Genomic DNA, 6,000 nt, shown 5'->3' with positions numbered 1-6,000 from the left:
CACAGCAACCGCATATTATGATGCGATTATCCCTATTTAATTTCAGTATCTTGCTTGCAATAAAGCGGTATTGCATAGAATGTGTTATTTTCTTCCGGTTGACATCTTCGTCTTCAAATTAATTCTCTACTGTTTTAAGCACCAAAACAAAGCATCTGGAGCCGTAAAAGAATGCTTTGCATTTAGTAACCGTTGGGGAAGCATCGACATGAACGCCGTCGACATGTAGCAGCCCTTTGGTTAAAATCCATTACGGATCCACTTTCCGTTACATACAGTTTGTATGCGTTTACTGCGGCTATTCGAAGTACATCGCTGCTCATATTGAAAGAAACCATTCGACGCACAAATTGTGCGATTTTGACCCTTTGTTGCCTTTATAAACCTTTAGCTGCATTCCTCTCAAGACTGCACCACGTCGGTTTATTTTCGCCATTATTAACGCATGTCCGAATTTCTATTTTCTCAGCGACAAATTTGGGACAGTTTTTAATAGTTGGTTGCATATTTCTTTGATACTTATGCGCCTATGGTTGCCCTCCTGCTGGTGGCATAATAAGAGTTTTATATATAATTTGGTGTTAAATCAGTTTTATGGCGTTCACGTTATATGTTTCGTATTTAGCCAGCGGAGGCAGTAATGCTGGCTTGAGCCCAAGGCAACTGGAGTCTGTTGCAGCTACGGGAGTCACAATTCTTTGGAAACGAAACCCTTAAGCCGTTCTTTACCGGTACTCCCTTCGACGAGTTGTTTGCAGATGTAAGTGCAATTTGGTAAATTTGCAATGGGGTGCAGGGCATAGTCGCGCTCACGTATCTTCATTTTCTCCGATGGAGGCACAGCAGGAGTGCGGTCTATTCTTATTGGCGCAGACCGCCCTTACCTTTAAGAGAGGTACAAAACGTAATTGTGCAGTTCAGTACAGGCTTCGTACGTGCACGACGCCAGGCGCACAAAGGTCGGCGCGCTATTCTGCGCCGCTGGTGGACTTAATTCTGTACCCAGAGTGGGATAATGATACATGTAAAAAGAAGTTCTAAACAGATTTTTCTTATTTCACAGTTCTAGTACGATGTCATTTCATGAAGAAAAGCCCAGTACTCCTTGAAACAGACTGTGGCATTATGACGGCTCATTCTGAAGACGATGTGTTTTTAAAGCACCGAGATACGAGCGCATGGGAGTACAAGAGCACAGTGAAGAGAGATGCGCATTTAAACAAAATTATCCGAACAATATCTCGTTTCATCGTGTACTCATGTAGGCAGCCGTTCGTTCACAGGTGGCATTTGTTTAGAAGAACGCTCGACAAGGTATCCAAAGACATTCCGAATCTATATTTCGAAAACAGCAGGAAAAGTTGACATTGAGAAGCCAGCATATACCCCTAAAGGCGTTCTGGCAGCTGGCGTTTTCGAATTAGCACAATAATTTCATAGAATACAACATGCTGTTACGTGCGTTACCCTGGTTCAATTGCACGGTCGATGAAACTGCGATGCTCTATGCTAAAAGTGGCTTTCAAAAGGCATGAGTAACGAACGAAAACAAACTGTGATTCTCTACATGAAAATCCGCTTTGAAACGGTATGGCAAACAAACGGAAACAAACTGCGATATTTTACGAGAAAAGCAGCTCTAAAACAGCGTGACAAACCAATGAAAACAAACTACGCACAATTGTAGACTACAGCGCAGAAGATACCACGGCCGCTGAGGTGGCTCGCATCGTACAGATGACGACAAAGACGACATCTCGGCCGCTTCCGCCATCTACGAGAGTCACCTCAGCCACAGCCTCAGCGGCAGTATTATCTTCTGCGCTGTCGTCTATAATGGTGTGCTTTTTGTTTTTGTTAGTTGTTCATGCCGACTGAGAGCTGCGTTTCGTGTAGAGCAGCCCAGTGCTGTAAATGCGGCCCAATGATGTTTCTTCTGTGTTGTTGTTACATTACATAAGGATTAAATAATGTGTTATTCTTATCCTAATGTTATTTCTTCTTCACCTGTGTATTCATTTTGCATGATTTTCTTTTCATTTTAACCTCTCCCCCACTCCCTGTGCGACACCAAAATAGGGCTGCCGATACTTGGAAAAATAAATTATACTGCATATTTCCACTCCCTTCCACTCGGCACAGTTGAAAATTTCTTGAAGACAGCGCATTCCAGCCGAGGCGAATCATTAGCATTCCTAACATGTCAAGGAGAATTTTTAGGAATTTTCCATGTGGGCAGATGAAGGCGACCACCTTTATTAAAAGAAGTTATTATAGTGCATAAAACTTTACTCATTCACTATATCGCTACAGCTGTGCATTTTCACCCCTGTTAAGCCTGTGGTCGGTAATGACGGTTATCGTAATAGACTTGTTCTTTTCTCTCTAGAGAACGGAGATTTCGCTTTTTATCTGAAGGCAAACATAGAGATGACATTGTGTAAAGGGACAAAAGAATGTACATAAAAACCTATGGATGTGAACGACATTTCAGTTGCATAGGTAAACAAAGACTTCACTTCTCTCTTATGGATATCCTTGTTTTAACGTCGTCATACATTTAGAAGCCGTCAACCAGCTGCTCCGGCTATTGTACTTAAAATAAAAAACAGAGCTTAATGGAGTGGTGCAGCCGGTGTCGTTAAATCAGTGTTCGGGGAGCACGACGGCTACCCGGTATTAGAGAGCTCGGGCTAGCTCGTGAGCCGCTTCGTTACCAAGGACGGCAGCGTGAGCGGGTGTCCAAATTATCTGAATTTTCCTATTCAGCGTTCTTTGGGTGAGGATTTTGGCCGCCTCCGGTGATATCCTCCCCTTCCCAAAATTTTGAATGGCAGTTTTGCTGTCGCTAATTATGAACTTGGCTTCTGTTCCTACGCAAGCTAGCGCTATCGCAACTTCTTCCGCAGTCTCTATGTTGCGGCCTCTGATGGCTGCCGCGGATACAGACGCTCCTCGGCCATCGACTACCGAGGCTATATACCGCCGCACCTGTTCTGACACTTGCCGCATCAACATAAACTACTTCTTTTGCTCCCATGTTCTTGAACTATCGCTCTAGAGCTTCGGCTCGTTTGGCCCCTCTTTCGACATTAAATTATGGATGCATGTTTCTAGGGTGGGGGGATTGCCAATGCGTTTCTGCTTTCCCTACAAATTGTGACTTTTTTTTTAACTCCTCTGTCTGGGTTAAGTCTACTTTTGCAAGGATCACCCTGCCCGTCTTGGTCGTGCTTAGTCTCTCTAATTGGGAGGCTCGCACGGCCTCCGCAATTCTGCCCACGTGTTATGCACCCCGAGTTCGAGCAGTCGTTCGCGCGAGGTACCCATGGGCTGTCCTAGCGCCTTCTTAACACATCTTCGGATCGGGCCATCTAATTTCTTTTTTTCTTCAGTCTTGATGTCCAGGTAGGGCGCGGCGTAACTGATTCTGCTCATTGCGTACGCCTGGATCAGTTTTAGTAAATTTTTCTCCTTGAGGCCTCTTCCTTTAGTGGCGACCCTCTTCAAGAGCCCGAGGGTTTGCATCGCGTAACTTTCTAATTTCTTCAGGACCTCTCCGTTATGGCCATGCTTTTTTATGACCATCCCCAGAATCCTGGACTGATTTACGTTTGGCACCGGTTTATCCTCTATACCTGAATATGAAACTCCCCACTATTCTCGCAGGGGATGTACATGGGGTGATATACTAACAACTCAGATTTTTGTGGGGAGCACGAAAGTTCCCTTTCAGCCGCGTAATCGACAACGATGTCGGTCGCTGCCTGCCGGCGGTAGTGGTGGTGAAAACATTTAATATATGTACAGAGGTATATACACAAGGTGGGATGCCTTGACAGGCACTCCATTGGCGTTTACCGCAGCCTGGGCGCGTTGCGTTAACACCTTTTGGGCCTCTATTGTGCAGCTGCCGGACAAGGTCGTCGCCCAGTTCTCTCGGGTGGTGTTGGGGATAGGGGGCGAAGATGGGTTTTTCTGGCAGGCCCACACCATGCGGTAGGTGTCAGACACCTCTTCACAGTGCGAGCACAGCCCATCGAATTGGGGATCAAAATGTTTTAGAGTAGCCGGGTACAACGTTGTACTGGTGAGCAGGCAGCTCACCTGGTTAATTCAGAGGGTGATATCATCCGCATACATGCTAAAATTTAGCCCCTTAATTAGATTAAGTTTACCCGGGAGGCCTCTCATCGCCACGTTAAACAGGAAAGGCGATAGCGCTGAGCCCCACGACGTGCCTTTGCTTCCTAACACTAACGTGGGAGATTCTAAATTTTAAAATATCATGCAGGCTTTTCTGCCCGATAAGAAGTCTTTTATGTAGTTGCACGTTCGGATTTCGCGAGCGAAAGATACTGCGCTTTTCCTCTCATGGAAACCTATTATAAAAGGCCGGTGGACTTTGATGCGTTCAACGGAACGCTGGTTGTGTTCGACAAGGGGCGCGCGATGTGCTGTATGCAGCAGCAACGGTCAGGCTTTCGCAGCTCTCCACGGCAGATTCGGCTATGCTCTCGGAATTTTATGAAGGGCAAAATAAATATAGAACCACTGCTGCTGCTGCTCCCATTTTTTGTCATTTACATATGCTTAACACGCCATATGCGTGATTCTATACGGTCAGTATGGTGCCGTACATTGGCTGTCTGAGCAGTATCTGCACAGAACCTGTGAGTTTCAAATAACGTCCACCTTATCAAGTCAGAAAATATACAGAATTATGTTAATCGTGACGAGTAAGGTGGGGCTAAAATATTGCAGCAGAATATCAACCGGTTACGGGACTTTTTTCAAATCGACGAAAAGCTATTTGCAGACCCCCCTGACCACAAACTGAAAAGAAAAAAATTGAAGAGTACTGCAGAATCTGTATTGGAGCAATGCGAAAGCACGGACGCTGCTGTTGGTTTCTTCTAGTTGCTTAATTGACCTCTTGTTTTCCCATTTTACTCTTTGGTATTTTAAAATTTCGCGCCAATTCCTTCCTATGCCCTTCTCTGGCTCTACTTCCGGTTGCGTGACGTCAATCCACTACGGCTCCCCTTGACTTCTTTTCGCTTTCACTCCCACCTTCCTCCCTTCCCTTATGGGAGGTTCAGGCGTCCAGAGAACGTGTGGCAGATACTGTGCCTTTTCTTTCCTGTGAACCAGTTATTCTAATTAATTACGCAATTGCCACTTTGGCCTAAATATTTTTCCGGCAATAACATTACGTCACCCTCTATCGATTGGCACCACTCATTGTCGGCACCACTTCTCAATTACAACTGCTGCGGACTCAATTTTGCGGACACATTCTGTGGACACAGCCTGTGGACACGATCTGTGGACACGGCTTGCGGACACTCTGTGGACAGAAATCTGTGAACATAGCAAAGTAATGCTTTCGCATTAAAATGAGTAGGGCGTTTATAATGGTTGACAGGAACGGAAAGGCCCACTATTTGTCACATCTCGGCGGACATCTCAACCGTGCCTTAAAGGGAAGAGAGAGAACAGCGCTTATTGTTTTGTTTCCATTGAATTTCTTAAGTTGTGCCACTGTAACTGACACATACTCATTATCCACACAGTAAATTGCTAGCAAGTTATGTAGAAGACCACCTGCAAACAATATAAATCCCAATTTTAACCAAGCCGTAGAAACGTGGCCACTTGGTCTAGTGGTGGTCTGTGCCGGGATTGAAAGGTCGACGAGAGTTTGCTTCCCTTCTGGACGTTCAGATCAAACAAGCTAACACTATGCAGCCCCTGCAACCTCACCTCATCATGGGGTGGCGTTACATTGCGCATCCCTGCGGCCAGTTACTGCCCGGCTATATCACCTGGTAACTACGTGTTGCCGAATGCATGTTATAGATGGAGTGCTGACAATGCCTGACGCCGAAGCCTAATTTCTGGCAGAAGGAGGCCTTCAGCATTTATTAAAACACTCATCTGTCAATGAATGTTTATATGAAGGAAAGAAGCCAACAGTCGGCGAGGCCAAGGAAAGCG

This window comes from Amblyomma maculatum, chromosome 1, assembly GCF_055883805.1.
Source record: "Amblyomma maculatum isolate TAMU_Amacu chromosome 1, ASM5588380v1, whole genome shotgun sequence".
Lineage (NCBI taxonomy): Eukaryota > Metazoa > Arthropoda > Arachnida > Ixodida > Ixodidae > Amblyomma > Amblyomma maculatum.
This window is presented reverse-complemented; position numbering follows the sequence as displayed.